The sequence below is a fragment of the Cupressus sempervirens genome, chromosome 4, assembly GCF_028749045.1.
Source record: "Cupressus sempervirens isolate cs-2001-9-10 chromosome 4, ASM2874904v1, whole genome shotgun sequence".
Lineage (NCBI taxonomy): Eukaryota > Viridiplantae > Streptophyta > Pinopsida > Cupressales > Cupressaceae > Cupressus > Cupressus sempervirens.
In genome coordinates, this window is record NC_143121.1 from 270,117,496 (window position 1) to 270,137,633 (window position 20,138).

The 20,138-nt window shown below is 35.3% G+C and overlaps 1 pseudogene; it reads right to left on the minus strand.

Annotated features, from left to right (window-relative positions):
* Positions 1–647: 647 nt before the first annotated feature.
* LOC149561064 (putative LRR receptor-like serine/threonine-protein kinase At1g67720) lies at positions 648–16,133 on the minus strand (annotated as a pseudogene).
* Positions 16,134–20,138: the final 4,005 nt, after the last annotated feature.

The following is a 20,138-nucleotide window of genomic DNA, read 5'->3' on the forward strand; positions in this document are numbered from 1 at the left end:
AAGAAATAAATGATCTAATAGTTTTATTAATAACATTCAACTATAATTCAGTCCTAGTTTGAAGATAAATGTGAATTATTCTTAACACATATTAATGTAGTTAAACATTTCTATATAACACTATTGATATAACCCTTACAACCAAAAAAAGGAATAAAAGAAATGCTACTAGTTTAATTAATAACATTAAGTATAATTCATTCCTACTTTGAAGATATAACATGAAATGTTCTTAACGCCTATTGATGTGATTAAACTTACCTTGATAAAAAGAAAGAAATATAGATGCTACTTGTACACTGTTTTTATCCAATCTTGTCTTTCATCTCCCGCATATTCATTTGTTACCTCTAGTTTAGTTTACTAGGTAGAATAGATTAAATTGTACACATCAAATAAATTGACGATGTGGCAAATTCTACTTCAAACACATAATACAAGATAAGTCTAACAAACATGCCACTATATAGATGGCCCTTATGATGGGCAAGGTGCTCGCACAATATTAGAAATACAATGGATAGTTCAACACAAATAGTAGTAAATAATATATATATCCCTCACATAGGACATTTTTTGATTACTCAAACTATGCCTAAAGATGCGTAAGCCAACAGAATACTATGATAAGATCTTACTACCTAATACTAGCGAAGCATAATTTTGGGTCTATTCCTTGACTCCTTTTTTGTACACATGTATGCTACCTCTGCTACTTTCCAAGCTAATTCTATGTCATATTGGCCACCCAGCGATGAATCCATAAGCTCTGCTAGTTTTCCACATGAAAGCAGCTTGTGTGCCTAATGCAATGATTTTTCCAATATGTTTTTAATGAAAATACCTTTAAAATGACTAAAAATATTGAATTGGGCACCAAATAGATGGATTGCTGATTGTACTATTCCCTCCTTGGGTGATACTCCTAAAATAATCTTAAATAAAACCACTCCAAAATTGTAGACATCGCTCTTCTCATTTAATGATGATGTGGCGAAGTATCTGCATAAATGCTTAACATTTTAATCTACAAAAACTAGATGAAAAATATATTGAAGAGTACTTAAACGGTAATATTTAAGAAAAAGAGGAAATGCTACAATGTTAAGTGAAATACTCAGGATCAGGATAGCCCAAGGTCCCTTTCACTTCTGTTGATATATATCCAATGGAAGTCTCTACCAGTTTTGAAATGCCAAAATTAGCTAGCTTGGCAAACATCTTGTTATCCAACAATATATTATTACACTTCATATCTCTATGTATGATTGGCGGATAGCAACCCTGATGCAAGTAGAGAAAACCTGCAAAATGGTTGAAATATGATCAGATTTACTTTTTCCTAAAACCAACAAAAAAATAGCAATCAACTGCTGCCACAAATAGCTTACCATCCGCTGCCTGCCGAGCAATATTTAATCATGTATGCCAATCAAGTGGCATTTTCAATTTGGCTACACCTGCAAATGACAAAAGTTAAAAATCCCAGTGTAAACCTTTTTCTTTCATATGTTGGTTAATTCATATTCGCTTCACACAAGGTTCAAAAAATACCATATAGCTGATCGATTAATGTTCCAGACGGCATGTATCCGTAGACCAATGCCATTATGGTTTGTTTACAATATTCCTGTGATATATTCTTGATAGTATAGCTACATGTAACCACAAAAATATTCCTTAATTTGGGGCTGAGAGAATAATAATTTGTAGAATTAAAAAAAATTGAGTTTTTGATGATTTATTAAATCTGTTTAAGAATACAAACCTCAGTCTAGAATTCTTGGTGGCCTTGCTTAGAATTAGTCTTAAGTATTTTGATGGCAACCTCAAATCCTATAAGTCTGCCATAAAATAAAGATCCAAAACTTCCCTTACGAATCAGTGTGGAATAGTTATTGGTAGAAGTTCTAATATCTCTCTTTGTGTATTCAATTGCTAGCCTACGATAATTGTTTTGATTATTTTCACCTGAGATTGAAAAAATGAAGAAAACTTATTTAAGGCATAAGAAGGAAGAAAAAGGAATAAAACTTTCCCATTTAAATTAGAAACACTAAAGTTGTACCTATTTTTTCCAATGAATATAGATTGGATAAATACCTCCAAATATATGTTGGCTTGATACATTTGGATTATGTGTGGTTGAAAATGGTTGCGATGCGTGTTTGCGCCTCCATAGCAAAATTTTGAAAAAGATGACCAAACCTAACGCCACCGAACACCCAATCAATAGTCCGACCACCCAAACTTTAATCTTGTGGCAACTTGCCGGAATATTATTTTGAGGATCAACATTGTATGGTAAAAGCCCACAATAGATATATCTGTGAGTTGGTAGTATAAAAATCTAATCTTATTGATGGATTTTCTAGGTAAAAGCCAAAATCTTATAGAAAGATGAAAGAAAGTCGCTATATTGAAGTTCCAAGGATGATCTAACCAATCCTTTTGAGATAGTTTCCTCCAATTTATTGTCCTGTAAACATCTTTTTACCCAAAAAAACACACGCCCAATAAGAGCAGTAATTTGATAAGCACAAGTGCTGGTGTGATGTCAAGAACAAAAGAGAACATGTTATAATGGTTATAACCATACATAGTGTAATTGGCAAACATACAGTTGATTTAACATTCGAAGGTTCTCCAATAATGTTGGGATTCCTCCAATAAGTTGATTGTTTTGTAGTTGTCTATTGTCAAGGTAACAAAACTTGTCAAGATTAGCAAACAGATAGAAAAAATCACCCTTCTCCTTGAAACAAGGTATTTCAAATGGGTGCAAGTAACAGAGGTCTTATAGTATTCTAAGGTTCTTTAGTGAACTAAGGTCTAGAATATCACCAGAAATTTTTTTATTTCCTAGCAACTATAAACAATGGCACAGTGTTAGTGTAGCATAGTAACATTGTATTTAGCAATATAATTTGTACCCAAATCTATGTGAAAAATTAATTCACAACCCTAAAAATTTGCTCAGCACATGAAGGTGTCGAGTGCCAGTTTTGCTCGATAGGTGAAGGTGTCGAGTAGCAGTTTGGTTGGCACCAATAAATGCTGAGTGACAAAGTGCTTAGCACCAATGGATGCCAAGTGAGCTCGGCAAGTGAAAAGCAACTCAGCACAAATGGATGCCGAGTGAGCTTGGTAGTCACTACAATGTGATGCTCGGCAGAAGAGGATGTCGAGTGTGCTGAATCAAAAACTTAATATTTTTACCATTAAAATCAAAGAGCCCAAGTATGAAGCTTCCAAATAAATTTATCAAATACAATGAATAGAAGAAGAATAATGGATTCAAATATGCCTGCTTGCTTTCTATTCAACTTTTAATTAAACCATTACAAAATCTTGGAGCATTCGGCTTCAACCAGAAAACCCTAAAATAACACTAAGACTTTAAACTGGAAAAATTTTAAACTTCAAAAAATTTAAACCTACAACTCTAATGGCTACATACAATAGTGCCTGGAGCAATCACTACTTCACAGGATAAATCCAACAAATAACAAACTTACTGAATGACCAGAGGAAACACATGCAATTGGAGACATGTGAACAAACTTTTTTCTATCTTTTGAATGATTTGATTTGTTGATCCCTTTCTTTCCTTCTTCCTTCTTTGCTCTACAAAATCTTGCTGAACTCTCTGACCGAATGAATCAAAAATTGCTTTTTGGTCTCATTGGCAAAATGTTTTCCCCCTCTTTTCCAAATTTGAAACTCACCTACCCATATTAAATTTTCTAAATGTTGTGCAGGTTGTCAAAGGTGATAGGTGGGCATTTGGCTCCAGGGACAAACCAACTATGCATTAAATATTTCAACATGCCCCCTTTGTCCCGAGTCAAACAAACAAGGATCATTGTTGATCCAAAACAACTACACCACAACACTCTCTTAGGTGTACAAAAGGTCCAATGCCTAATGGCTTTGTGAAGATGTCTACTAGCTACTACTCAGACTTACAAAATTCCATTTTGATATCCACATTCTCCACCAACTCTTTGATGAAGTGGTAACTAATCTCAATATGCTTGCTTCTCCCATGGAAGACTGGATTCTTGGACAATGCAATTGAGGAAATATTTTTATAATAAATTATGGTTCCATCCTCTTGCCTTTCATTCAAATTTTTCGAGATCCTTCTTAACCAAATAGCTTGACATGTTGTTGCATTTGCTGCTATGTATTCAACCTCTGTTGTAGATTGGGCAACAATAAGTTGCTTCTTGGATGCTCGTGAAATTGCCCTCGAACCCATATGAAATACATATCCGAAAGTGCTCTTCCTATCATCTATACTTCCAGCCCAATCACTATCTGTATATCCTATAAACTTGAAATCATTTGTTGCTGTATAAAAAAATTTCAAATACCTTGATACCTTTCACATACCTTAGGATCCTCTTTCCTGCTTGCCAATGGGAATCCTTTGGTGTTTCCATAAATCTAGAAGTCAAACTTATTGCATACATCAAGTCTGGCCGAGTTACAGTCAAATACATTAAACTTCCAACCATACTCTTATATAGTGTTGGACCCACTCTCTTGCTAGAGTCTTCCTTGCCCAACTTTAGACCTATTGTTGTTAGTGTGGGGGTTAGCTTATTGTTTTGCATTTTGAATCTCTCCAAAATCTGCCCTGCATATTTTTCTTGAGATAAAGATGCCATCATGCATTTGTTTTACTTCTATGCCTAGAAAGTACTTCAAGAGACCAAGGTCTATCATCTCAAATTCATTTTTCATGATCTCTTTGAACTCATCAATTAGAGCCTTGTCATTACCAGTAAAAATCAAATCATCTACATACAAGACAACAATCAAAATATTTCCATTTGCTGCCTTAATGTAGAGAGTAGGCTCACCATTGCTCATCAAATATGAGTCAATCCTATTGTACCATGCCCTTGGAGCTTTCTTGAGCCCATAAAGAGCTCTCTTCAATCTATATACTTTGTGTTCTTCACCTACAACTTCATAACCAGGTGGTTACTCCACATAGACTTCTTCCTTCAATACACCGTTCAAGAAAGTAGACTTCACATCCATTTGAAATACCTTCCATTTGTGCTAAGCTACAATTGCTATGACAACATGCATGGTTTTCATTCTTGCAATTGGGGCATATGTCTCATTATAATCTCTTCCATACTGTTGTTTATAGCCCTTGACTACCATCCTTGTCTTATGTCTTTCAATCTTGCCTTCGGCATTGCATTTCATTTTGTAGAACCATTTCACTCCAATCACTTATTTTTTGGGAGGCAATTCAGTTAGCTCCCATGTCTCATTCCTTTCTTAATAGCATCTATCTCCTCATCCATAGCCTTAGACCATTTCTTCTCCTTAATAGCTTCTTCAAAATATATTAGATCACTATGAGAAAATAATGCAAAATTAACACTCTCATCATAATCTTTATACCTTTCTTCTTGGTATATCTCCCTATGACTCTTGGTCTTTCTTGGTATCAAGGAGGAGAGTGTGCGAACATAATCTTCATTGCTACTGCTTTGCTGACAAGCTTCGTCTTCATTGTTACTTGGTACTGACACTCGATCATGCCTAGAGGAGATCGACAATGACTGAGGCTACTTGCCTTTTCTTCTATTTTTTCCTTCTTGTTGTTCATCAACTTCCTCTTCACTCATAATTGGTACTTTACTAGAGGTGCTCGATGATTCATCAGTCAGTCCATACCATAACTGATTATCAAGAAATTCTACATCTCTTGAGAGAATCATCTTGTTGTTCAAAGGGTCATACAATCTGTATGCATTTGATTTTGAGCTATACCCTATGAAGATGCACTTCACACCTTTGTCATCCAATTTTTTCCTTTTCTCTTTAGGCAATCTGCATATGCAACACATCCAAACACCCTTAAGTGTTCAACTATCCATCTTCCTCGTGACCATGCTTCCATTGAAATTCTATCATAGACTACCTTTGTAGGACACCTATTAATTAGGTAAACTATTGTTGCCATAGCCTCTCCCCAAAATTCAGTAGGGAGACCTTTCTCTTTCATCATGCTCCTTGTCATTTCAACAATGGTCCTATTCTTTCTTTCAACCACTCCACTCTGCTGTGGTGTATAGCTAGCTATGAGCTCTTTCTTTATGCCATGTTTCATGCAAAAATTTACAAAGAATTGGAGGTATACTCCCCTCCTCTATCTGATCTAGGAACCTTAATATAGTGCCCAAATTCATTTTCAGCTTGGGCTTTGAACTCAAGAAACTTATCAAATGCTTCAAATTTAGATTTCAAAAAATAAACCCATGTCCTATGATTGAAATCATCAATAAATGTCATAAAATAAGTACTCCCCCCAATGGAAGTAACTTGCATAGGACTGACTAGGTCAGTATATACTAACTCTAATGGATATCTAGCCCTTCTTGAATTTCAAAAATTAAAGGGAAGCCTATGTTGCTTACCCAAAATACAAGCCTCACACTTGTCACATGAATTTCCTATTCATGGCAAACCTTCTACCATTCTTCTATTTGAAAACAAATGTAAACCAACATAGCCAAGATGACCATACCTGAGGTGCCATAACCATGAAGGGTCTTCAATCAAACTCCTTAGAGTTGATTGTGGGTGAGGTACAACACCAACTTGAGATGAGAAATATGTCTCTATCCTCAAGGGAAACATTCTGTTCTTTGTCATTTGAATTGTTGCAAGTAAGTTCTTGCTCCAATCCTTTTCATAAATGACACACCTATCATTCTCCATCAAAACTTTGTATCCATTTTGAATGAGCTAACAAATGCTCATCAGATTGTGCTTCATACCAGAGGCAAAATACACATTTTGTATTTCCTTCTTCTCACCTTGCTTGGTGTGGACCATAATAGATCCTTTTCCCACTACTGGTAGGGTTCCATTGTTACCCATTTTAATCTCAGATTTGAAACTCTTATCAATGAATGAAAACAAGGTTTCATTACCACTCATGTGGTTGCTACATCCACTATCAACATACCAAACCTTAGAGCTTCCTTCTTCACCAACATTACACATGATGAAGGCAGTGACATTATTTCTAGTTCCCATGTTCACATCAGCTACAATTGCTTGTCCTGACTAATCATTTTGCTTCTTCCAAAATTCATTTGCATAATTCCCATATTTATGATAGTAGTAGAATCCTACATTACTCCTATTTGAGTTGTAGTTTTTCTTACCTACTCTTGAAGTATTTTGTGAGCTCCTTGCTCCATATGCTCTTTCTGAGCTTTCCGCTACAACATTTTTTTGTCCTCCATCACCTCGGCCTCTGCCTTTGGATTTTCTACCTAATTCATTTCTTCCTCTCCCCCTTCCTCTTGGATTTGATTGAGCCTTGAATGCTTCCTCTTGGGAAGAAGAAGATGCAGATCTATTGTACCAATGCTCATGGGTTTGAAGAATACCCATCAATTTATCCATTGTCAAAACAGTGAGGTCTTTTGCCTCTTCTATTGTCATGACCAAATTGTCATAATTATGAGGTAAACTCCTCAATATCTTTTCCACTATCCTCTTCTCTTGATAGTCTTCTCCATTTGACTTCAGTTGGTTAATCACATTGGAGGTCCTTGAACTGACATTTACAATTGATTCATTTTCCTTCATTTGAAGGTTCTCAAACTCCCTCCTTATATTTTATAGCTTTAATAAATAGACTTTATCAGTCCCCTTGAAGTTTTTCTTAAGGATATCCCATGCTTCTTTTGCATAATTTGTTGTTGCAATTTTGGAAAAAACTGTCTTTATCATTACTGCCTCAATTAAACTTAATGCCTTAACATCCTTTCTCCTTAACTCTTTCAGCTGAGTCTTTTGTGCATTTTTGAGAGTAGCATACTGAGTTGGGTCTGTCACATCATTGAATCCATTAATCACAAAATCCCACAAATCATTAGCAACCATTACGATTTTTATTTTCTTTGCCCATGTATCATAATTTTGTCCATTGAAGGGTGGTGGCTACTACCATATCTTTCTTATATCTCCTGCCATGTTAAAATACCTCAAAAAAATTGCTCTAACTCATTACAGATGTGGGGCCTCAAAGCTTTGATACCATGTGAAAAATTAATTCACAACCTTAAAAATTTGCTCGACACATGAAGGTGCCGAGTGCCTATTTTGCTTGGCAGGTGAAGGTGTCGAGTGGTAGTTTGATTGGCACCAATAGATGTCAAATGACAAAGTACTCGACACCAATGAATTTTGGGTGAGCTCCGAATATGAAAAGCAACTTAGCACAAATGGATGTTGAGTGAGCTCAACAGTCACTACAATGTGATGCTGGGTAGAAGAGGATGTCGAGTGTGCTGAATCACAAACTTAATATTTTTACCATTAAAACCAAAGAGCCCAAGTATGAAGCTTCCAAATAAATTTCTCAAATACAATGAATAGAAGAAGAATAATAGATTCAAATATGCCTACTAGCTTTCTATTCAACTTTGATTAAACTGTTACAAAATCTGAGAGCAACCCTGACTTTAAACTATAAAAACTTCAAACTTCAGAAAACTTTAAACTTGCAACTCTAATGGCTGCATACAATAGTGCCTAGAGCAATCACTACTTCACAGGACAAATCCAACAAATAACAAACTTACTGAATGACTAGAGGAAACATGTGCAACTAGAGAAATGTGAACAAAATTCATTCTATCTTCTGAATGATTTGATATGTTGATCCCTTTATTTCCTTCTTCCTTCTTTGCTCTGCAAAATCTTAGCTCTTTTTGCTCTGCTGAACTCTCTGAATGAATGAATCAAACATTCCTTTTTTTTCTCATTGGAAAAATTTTTTCCTCCTCTTTTGCAAATTTTAAACTCACCTACCCATATTAAATTTTCTAAATGTTGTGTAGGTCGTTAGAGGTGGTAGGTGGGCATTTGGCTCCAGGGAAAAACCGGCTATGCATTAAATATTTCAACAAGTTATTTTGGCTTCCTTACTACATATGTGAGTATCTAAACTCTTACCAGCTATTGTAGTGTTGTTAAGTCCATTATAGTTTAAGGTATTGTGTCTTCCAGATTCATGCTTGTTAGATCTCTGCAAAGCAAATACGTCAAATCATACACATTAATAGCATAAGATATATGTTTCGATTAATAGTTAAAATGCAAGGCAATTTACATGATAATGACTCATGGAGGATCATCTTGGTTGTAGGTAATCCCTATTGATGAATATTCAGTTGGCAAACATGGATCTCCTCCAGTCCAATCGTCTAGAACATTTATTGCATCTGCTATTTTTTTTATTGCAACCACTAAACTCCCACAATTGGAGAAGACATTAAGCGTACATAATATCTAGAATTAATAATATATAGAAAACAATAGAGCATTAGAGAACTTAGGGATGGAATAAAGAAATTCAATATCTTTGATGTATGTAAGTGTTTGCATCTCAAGCATTCTACACATTTATGCTCCATTTATGGAGGGTCCCAACTTCGATAAAGAACTGGGTTACAAAATTATTTGAATGGGCTCGGGATTGTCAAGTTGTAAGTCTTTATTTTCTTGGTAGTATTCCAAAAACCTAAGCTCTATGAAATCTAATATTTGGTATTTTTTAATGAAGGAAACACATCTCTATTTGAGCTTGGTCTAGTTGAGTTGCAGAATTAAAGTGCAAAAGAGTAAATGCCCAGGTCATATGAATCCTCAAATATGTCTGAAATAGTCAAATTGGCTACTATTTTCATTGCAATGGCAGTCCTTGAGAGGTTAGCTAGTGGTTTATTCACTAACTCCTTCCCCAATGAAAATGTTTGATTGTCATCAATGGTAATATTGATTTTACTTTCAAGCCCCACTATTGATGACTAGATGTGATAAAATGGATCTTTCGAGTACCTACCAATTGTGAAAGAAATAAATTCACAACCCTAAATACTTAATTTCACAACCCTAAATTTTTCTTAGCAACAATTGTTGCTGAGTGCTAGTTTTTCTCAGCACATGGATGTGCCAAGTGAGCTTGGCTCTCAAAGGGCAGCTCAACACAAGCAAAGTTGAGTGAGATGAATCACAAACTTAATATATTTACCATTAAAACTAGACAGCCCAAGTATGAAGTTTCTAAATAAATTTCTCAAATGCATAGAATAGAAGAAGAATAATGGAATCAAGTATTCCTGCTTTCTTTCTATTCAACTTTGATTAAACCATTACAAAATTCGGGAGCATTCAGTTTCAACCAGAAAACCCTAAAATAACCCTAAGACATTAAACTAGAAAAAATTCAAACTTATAAAAACTTTAAACTTACAGCTCTAATGGCTGCATACAATAGTGCCTAGAGTAATCACTGCTTCAACAAGTCAAAATAACAATAACAACTTACAAAACGACAAGAGATCCAACATGTGCTAAAACTCTTCTACCTTCTGGACACTTCAAGCTAATTTGCTGATTGATTTCTTTTTCTTCCTTTTTTGTTCTCTCTAATCTATTGAATTCATTGAACGAATGAATCAAACATTCATTTTTGTCTCTTTGGCAAAATGCTTTCCCCCTCTTTTCAGATTTGAAAAACTCACCTACCACATTCATTGTTTCTAACTGTTATAGGGATGGTAGGTGGGCATTTGGCTCTAGGGGCAAATGTTAATATGCATTAAATATTTCAACACACCCCCTCTATCCTGAGCCAAACAAACAAAGATCACTGCTAATCCTAATCAATTACACCAAGACACTCTCTTAGGTGTACAAAACTTCCAATGCCTAATGGCTTTGTGAAAATGTCTACTAGTTGTTGCTCAGACTTGCAAAATATAATCTTGATATCCCCATTCTCCACCAACTCTCTGATGAAGTGATATCTGATCTCTATATGCTTGCTTCTCTGATGGAAGACTAGATTCTTGGACAATGCAATTGAGAAGATGTTGTCACAATAAATTGTGATTCCATCCTCTTGCCTATTCAAATCTGTCAAGATCCCCCTTAACCAAATAGATTAGCATGCTACTATATTTGCTGCTATGTATTCAACCTCTGCTGTAGATTGACCAACAATTGGTTGTGTCTTGGATGCTCATGAAATTGCACCTGATCCCATGTGGAATACATATCCAGAAGTGCTCTTCCTATCATCTATACTTCTAGCCCAATCACTATCTATATAACCTACCAAATTGAATTCATTTTTTGCAGTATACAAAATTCTAAATCCCTTGGTACCTTTCACATACCTTAGGATTCTCTTTCCTGCTTGCCAATGGGAATCCTTTGGTGTTTCCATAAATCTGAAAATCAAACTTACTACATGCATCAAGTCTGGTCGAGTTGTAGTCATATACATTAAACTTCGAACCATACTCTTGTATAGTGTTGGATCCACTCTCTTCCTAGAGTCTTCCTTGCTCAACTTTAGATCTATTGCAATTGGCTCAGGGGTTGGCTTACTATTCTACATTTTGAATCTCTCCAAGATCTACCATGTATATTTTTCTTAAGAGATAAAGATGCCATCATGCATTTGTTTTACTTCTATGCCTAGAAAGTACTTCAAGAGACCAAGGTCTATCATTTAAAATTAATTTTTCATGGCCTCTTCAAACTAACCAATTAGGGCCTTGTCATTACTATTAAAAATCAAATCATCTACATAGAAGACAACAATCAACACATTTCCATTTGTTGCCTTGAACTAAATAGTAGGCTCACAATTGCTTTTCCTAAAGCCCATTGGTCATCAAATATGAGTCAATCCTACTGTACTATGCCCTTGGAGCTTGCTTGAGCCCATAACAAGCTCTTTTCAATCTATATACTTTGTGTTCTTCACCTGTAACTTCATAACTAGGTGGCTGCTCAACATAGACTTCTTTCTTCAATACACCATTCAAGAAAGCAGACTTCACATCCATTTGAAATACCTTCCATTTGTGTTGAGATGCAATAGCTATGATAGCACACAAGGTTTTCACTCTTACAACTAGGGCATATGTCTCATCATAATCTTTGGTATACTACTATTTGTAGCCATTGACTACCAACCTTGCCTTATGCCTATCAATCTTGCCTTCAACATTGCATTTGGTCTTGTAGACCCATTTCACTCCAATCACTTTCTTTTTGGAAGGCAATTTAGTTAACTCCCATGTCTCATTCATTTCTATAGCATCTATCTCCTCATCCATGGCCTTACACCATTTTTTCTCCTTAACAACTTCTTCAAAATATATTGGATCACTATGAGAAAATAATACAAAATTAACACTCTCATCATAATATTCATACCTTTAATCTTGGTATATCTCCCTAAGACTCTTGGTCTTTCTTTGTAATAGGGAGGAGAGTGTGGGATAAGAACCTCCACTGCTGCTACTTTGTTGACCAGCTCTATCTTCACTATTACTTGGCACTGACACTCAGTCATGCCTAGAGGAGCTCAGCAATGACTGAGGCTGCTTGCCTTTTCTTCTATCTGCTCCTTCTTCTTTATGTTCATCAGCATCCTCTTCACTCATAATTGACACTTTACTTGAGGTACTCGGTGATTCATCAGTCAGTCTATACCATGACTAATTTTCAAGAAATTCCACATCTCTTGAGAAAATCATCTTGATATTCAATGGGTAATATAATATGTATGCCTTTGATTCTAAGTTGTACCCTGTGAAGATGCACTTCACACCTTTGTCATCCAATTTTTACCTTTTCTCTTTAGGCACATGTGCATATGCAAAGCACCCAAACATGCTTAAGTGTTCAACTATCCATCTTCCTCATGACCATGCTTCTATTGGAATTCTATCATGGACTACCTTTGTAGGACACCTATTAATTAAGTAAACTATTGTTGCCATAGCCTCTCCCAAAAATTTAGTTGGGAGACCTTTCTCTTTCATTATGCTCCTTGCCATTTCAACAATGGTCCTGTTCTTTCTTTTAGCCACTCCATTCTGCTGTGGTGTATAGCTGGTTGTGATCTCTTTCTTTATGCCATAGTTCCTACAAAAATTTATAAAATAATTGGAGGTATACTCCCCTCCTCTATCTGATCTTAGAACCTTGATATAGTTTCCACATTCTCTTTCAGCCTAGGCTTTGAACTCAAGAAACTTATCAAATGCTTCAGATTTAGATTTCAAAAAATAAACCCATATCCTACAACTGAAATCATCAATAATTATCATGAAATAAGTACATTCCCCAATGGAAGTAACTTGCATAGGACCGACTAGGTTAGTATGCACTAACTCTAATGGATATCTAACTCTCCTAGGATTTATAGAATTAAAGGGAAGCGTATGTTGCTTACCCAAAATACAAGCCTCACACTTGTCACATGAATTTTCTGTTCGTGGCAAACCTTCTACCATTCTTTTATTTGACAACAAATTTAAACTAGCATAGCTAAGATGACCATACCTAACATGCCATAACCATAAAGGGTCTTCAATCACACTCTTTAGAGCTGATTGTGTGTGAGGTGCAACAGCAACTTGAGATGAGAAACATGTCTCTATCCTCAAGGGAAACATCTCGTTCTTTGTCATTTATACTGTTGCAAGTAAGTTCTTACTCCCATCCTTTTCATGAATGACACACCTATCATTCTCCATCAGCACTTTGTGTCCATTTTGAATGAGCTAACCAATGCTCATCAAATTCCACTTCATACCATGGAAAAAATACACATTTTGTATTTCCTTCTTCTCACCTTGCTTTGTGCATACTATAATAGATCCTTTTCCCACTACCGGTAGGGTTCCATTGTTACCCATTTTAATCTCAAATTTGAAACTCTTGCCAATGAATGAAAACAAGATTTCATTACAACTCATATGGTTGCTACATCCACTGTTGAGGTACCAAACCTCAAGGCTTCCTTTTTCACCAACATTACACATGATGAAGGCAGTGGCATTGTTTCCAGTTCCCATGTTCACATCAGCCATATTTTCTTGTCCTGACTAATCATTTTGCTTCTTTCAGCATTCACTTGCATAATGCCCATATTTATGACATTAGTAAAATTCTACATTATTGCTATTTGAGTTGCAGTTTTTCTTACCTCCTCTTGAAGTATTTTGTGAGCTACTTGCTCCATCTGCTCTTCCTGAGCTTTCTACTGCAACATTTCTTTGTCCTCCATTACCTCAGCCTCTTCCTCTAGAGTTTTTGCTTGAGCCATTTCTTCCTCTCCCCCTTCCTCTCTGATTTGACTGGGCCTTGAATTCTTTCTCTTGGGAAGAAGAAGATGCAGATCGATTGATCCTATGCTCATGGGTTTGAAGAATACCCATCAACTCATCCATTGTCAAAATAGTGAGGTCTTTTGCCTCTTCTATGGTCATGAACAAATTGTGTTATTTATGAGGTAAACTCTTCAATATTTTTTCCACTATCCTTTTCTCTTGATAGTCTTCTCCATTTGACTTCAGTTGGTTAATCAGATTGGAGGTCCTTGAACTAAAATCTACAACTGATTCATTTTCCTTCATCTGAAGGTTCTCAAACTCCCTCCTTATATTCTATAGCTTTACTATATGGACTTTATCAGTCCCCATGGAGTTCATCTCAAGGATATCCCATGCTTCCTTTGCATACTTTGCTTTTTCAATCTTGGGGAAGACTATGTCTGTCATTATTGCTTCAATCAAACTTAATGCCTTAGCATCCTTTCTCTTTGATTCTTTCAACTGAGTCTTCTGTGCATTGTTGAGAGCAGCATACTGAGTTGGGTCTATCACATCATTGAATCCATTAATCACAAACTCCCATAAATCATTTGCAACCATTATGGTCTTCATCTTCTTTGCCCATGTATCATAATTTTTTCCATTGAAGGGTGGTGGTTTCCTAAATCTCCTTCCATGTTAAATATCCCAGAAAAATTTCCCTAACTCACTTTGGATGTGGGGCCTCAAAGCTTTGATACCAAGTGAAAGAAATAAATTCACAACCCTAAATATTTAATTTCACAACCCTAAAATTTGCTTGGCAAAAATTGTTGCCAAGTACCAGTTTTGCTTGGCAAGTGAAGGTGTCAAGTGGAAATTTTGCTTGGCACCAATACATGTCAAGTGACAGGAAATAGGTGCCAAGTGAGCTCGACACAAGAAGAAGCCGAGTGAGCTTGGCTCTCAAAGGGCAGCTCGACACAAAAAAAGTCAAGTGAGCTGAATCACAGACTTAATATTTTTACCATTAAAACTAGAGAGTCCAAGTATGAAGCTTCTAAATAAATTTCTCAAATGCAATGAATAGAAGAAGAATAATGGAATCAAGTATGCCTGCTTGCTTTCTATTCAACTTTGATTAAACCATTACAAAATCTAGGAGCATTCAACTTCAACCAGAAAACCCTAAAATAACCCTAAGACTTTAAACTAGAAAAACTTCAAACTTATAAAAACTTTAAACTTGCAACTCTAATCGATGCATGCAATAGTGATTGGAGCAATCACTGCTTCAACAGGTCAAAATAATAGCAACAATTTATAGAATGACAAGAGATCCAACATGTGCTGAAACTCTTCTACCTTCTGAACACTTCACGTTGATCTGCTGATCGATTTCTTTTTCTTCCTTTTCTGCTTTCTCTGATCTACTGAATTAATTGAACGAATGAATCAAATATTCCTTTTTGTCTCTTTGGCAAAATGTTTTCCCCCTCTTTTCAAATTTGAAAAACTCACCTACCACATTCATTATATTTGACTATTACGGGGATGGTAGGTGGGCATTTGGCTCCAAGGGCAAACATTAGTATGCATTAAATATTTCAACACGAATTGCAACGAGATGAATTCCTTCTTTGAAATTTAAATAAGGTCTAAATAATATGTTTGGAATAATTACAACAATTTAACAAATTTGAAATTTTGTTCATAAAACACTTACTTTAGGAAGTCAAAAGATGCATCGAAGTATATGTGATATAGTATGAGATCTAATGTGCTCTTTTGAAAATCCATTAAATTGTACATAGAAGATTCCAGTGGGCAGAGCTCAATGCTTGAAATGAAAACAGAATCATTTTCTTCTGTTTGAGAATTGTGGGCAAGGCATAAACTCAAGCTATCACTTCTGGCAAGCAAGATGATCTCATGATATCCATAATGGCCTAGCTTAACCATCACACACTAAGCTTTGACCGCTTTGACCGCTTAGGTGGCTGGTGTGGGCCCATCCAACATTCTGTCCCTATTTCGTTTCCCATTACGAATCTTTTTAACTCTCGCGAGTGATAGGGACAGCTGCAGTTAGACTTGAATTTCATTTTTGAATTTGCACTCCTGCCTGTGAGAAGGGGTTATTACTTTAAGAGGTTATTACTTTGCCACTCATTTCCACTTTAGTCAGAACATTTGGTAATGAGTGATGGTTAAGCCAGGCCTGCAACTTGCTTTGGATCACAACATTTTGCCCTTTCTGAAGCCTACGAATGATCCTGCCTGTCTTCATAACTTGGAAGCTCATCTGCATCTGCTTGATGGATACCATGGCCCTGGCTCCAGATTTGCCCTCACTTCTAGCCACGATCTGGCCCTATTGAACAAAGCCTATGATTTCCTAAAAGATCATTATCTGGTGCCTCCATTTTGGAGGCAGGATGCAAATAAAGGCCTGATCAAGAACAGTGAGGGCCGCTGGGTGCAGCCCGATCGGATCAGGATCGAGGAAGAAACAATTGCCAGTGCGCTTCCGTCTAAAACCCTCAAAGATATCGTTAATGGTTTTCCCCATTCCAAGTTCCCGTAGACTATAATTTTCTTGTCAGATTTCTCATCTGTGCTTGGACTGTAAATCAGATGCTGTAAATATCGATAAAATAGATAGATCGGGATTTTTTTTTGATTTGTTAGTGAAATAACTGTAGATTGTGGAAATTTGATATAGTTGTAGATGTTTGGTGGGAGATCACCCCATGAGTCCATAGGTACCAGGTGCTCAATGTTAATTATGAAAATGCTTTTAAGGGAACAATTTGGACAGAATTTACTTCAAAGCTCTTCTGCTTTAAATCTAAATGTGTATCGATCACACTGATAATTTCCTGTACTGGATTCCATTAATGTAATCTGTAAATATTTATCAGAGTATTATGGAATAGATAAGTAAATATTTTCAGGTCACTCCATTTATAGGTGCCCAATTTTAGTTCCGCAAGAGATTTCAAATGAACAACTTGAACATAATATATAAGCTCTCTGCTTTAAATCTAAATATTATACTACTGCATTGACAATTTTCTATGATGGATCCCATTGGTGTCAGTAAATATTTCTCTGTATTGTAGAACAGTGAAGAAAATATCTAAATGTTAGATGCTCAGAGTTGGTTTTGCAAAGGCCTTAACTAAGCGATTTTGAACAGAATTTTCTTCAAAGCGATTTGAACAGAATCTTCTTCAAACTTCAAAGCGATTTGGACAGAATTCACTTCAAAGCTCTTTTGCTTTGAATCTAAATAATAAATATTTCTCTTGTTTTGTGCTGGATCACTCCATGAGTCCATGGCTATTATTAGCTAGGTGCTCAATATTATCTCTGCAAATGCTTTTAAATGAACGATATGAACAGAATTTGCTTCAAAAGCTCTTCTGCTTTAAATCTAAATATTATACGATCATACTGACAAATTTCTGTACTAGAACGATTTGAACAGAATTTGGTTCAAGGCTCTGCTGCTTTAAATCTATATATTATATGATCACACTTACAATTTGGAGAAAATTTGGTTCAAACTCTTTTTAAGATCTCACTCTTATATGATCACCTGACAATTTTCTGCACAGGATTCCATTGATGTCTATATATTTCTCGGTGGATTTTGCAACAGAGCCGAAAAGATCTCAATGTTCTTGAAGACTTTTACACAAGAAATTTGAACAGAATTTGCTTTAAAAAAAGTTGTGCTTTGAATCTGAATAATAAAAATATTATATGATCGTCCTGACAATTTTCAGTAAGGAACTTATTGATATTTTCTGGAAATATCTTTTAGTTTTTTGGAGCAGAGATAAAAGATTTTGTCTGCACTTTGGCGGCAAATTTATTCCGTCGATCGATGCCATTACCACTCGGGATGCGGTGGAGGACGTAAAAATTATGGTCGATCCATTTTGCAATGGAGATGGAGCGATAATTTGAATACTGTATGAAAGATATTCATAGACCATCAAACATTAAACTAATTTTTTAATAGTACGGGAGAGGGCTTTCCACTTTGCTACGGTGTAATGATTGTGAAAATACTTAGCAATTTAATATTGATACTTTTAGTTGTAGATAATGAATGGATGTGAATTTACAGATGTTATGCTTAGTAGATGTACTTTTAGGATTTTATAATTGTTATAATTAATAGTTGTTATTTTAGAATTGTTATATATTGATTATTAGTATTGATTAAAGTATTTATAATTGAAAAAAATGTATTGTCTATGATTTAAAAAGTAATATATCTTGCAATAGAAAGTCAATAATTAAGAAAATATAGTTTAATGTACAAGTGTTGGTCTATTCTTTATTGTGGAGTAGTTAAGATACTTTATGAAAATGTATTTTTAATGCTGCACTATGCTTGTTGATATTGATCTAAAAGCTTTCTTGTAAGTAGGAGGCCTTTTCAAATAAGTCACTTTATAAAATTCAAATTTATTTGAAATTGTCATGCAAAATATTGAAATTGCTAAGCTATTAGGGTCTTATCTCGTGTAAATTATAAAATATTATCATTACAAAATACACAACAAACAATATTACAATTTGAAAATAATAATAGATATTAGATTTTGAAAACCTTAGTAATCAAGGAACTTTAGAGTTTAATCATCTTATTTTGATCACAAGCATTCATAATTGCACAAAATGTATTTCTTATTACCTAAAAAGCAACAAACCATGTGATATTTATGCCACTAACTAATAAAATTTGACTTAATGCATAATTATTATAACTTAGTGCACAATTGAGGGTCTGCCCTTTGTTATTGAGTTGTTTGAATATCTCAGAAAAATGTTTGTTGATGTCAGCCTAAAAATTTGATTATAAATAGGGGCCTTGTCAAATAAGCCACTATAGAAATTTGGAAATGTTTGAAATTGTCTTGTAAATTTTTGAGGTTGCTCAACAATTAGGTCCCTTCCCCTATAAAATATAAATTATAGCTCAAAAATACACAAGAGATAAGAATACAACTTGAAAAGATTCATAATAGATTTTATATTGATAAAACCTTATTTATCTAGGTTGTAGTGCCTCTTATGTTTGCATCCTACTTCATGTTTTTCCTTTTGATCCAAGCTACTCTCAAATATGTTCTATAAAAGCAACAACAAATAAAGTGTTGTCATAGAGTGAAAACAAAGTCAACCACAAAGGATTGACACTAGATAACTATTAAGAATACATTAACAACAACTACTATAGAGAAGCAAAAAGGAACCAATGACGTACCTTTACCTCTATCAAAATTAAAAGTCTAGAGACATTTGAACTGCCAACCGAAGTCTAAAAACCTTAGTATTCTAGCAGTCAAGACTACTAGAGTTAAAATTCTTAAAGTATTTAGAAATAAACATCTTATGCCTCGCAAGACAGAACCAAAAAAAAGTTTAACATTACATTCAAACTAAAACCAAGGGCTAGAATAATTCAAAAAAATAAAAAAAAACCCCGAGGGCTAGAATAATTCAGAAAAACAAAAAAAATCCATAGCCAACATTAAGCTTTCTTTTATGAGATCCTCTTTGACAATAAAACACATTGTGATGTGAATATCAGGATTTAACTGTGTGATTTTGAGTCAAACTCGATGACCCATGTTTCATGAGTAGTGATTCAACATGAATCCATCTCTCATGAGAATAAATGGAACACTTAGCACTCATTGGATCTAGGTGATGCTCACAGGGGTGAAGCACCGGGACTTCTCGGGAGGTCACCCATCCCAGTACTACTCCAGCCTGAGCGCGCTTAACTACGGAGTTTCCTCCACAGTTAAACCCTAAGCTTGCAACCCCATTTGCTTAACTGTGGAGGAAACTCCGTAGTTAAGCGCGCTCAGGCTGGAGTAGTACTGGGATGGGTGACCTCCCGGGAAGTCCCGGTGCTTCACCCCTGTGAGCATCACCTAG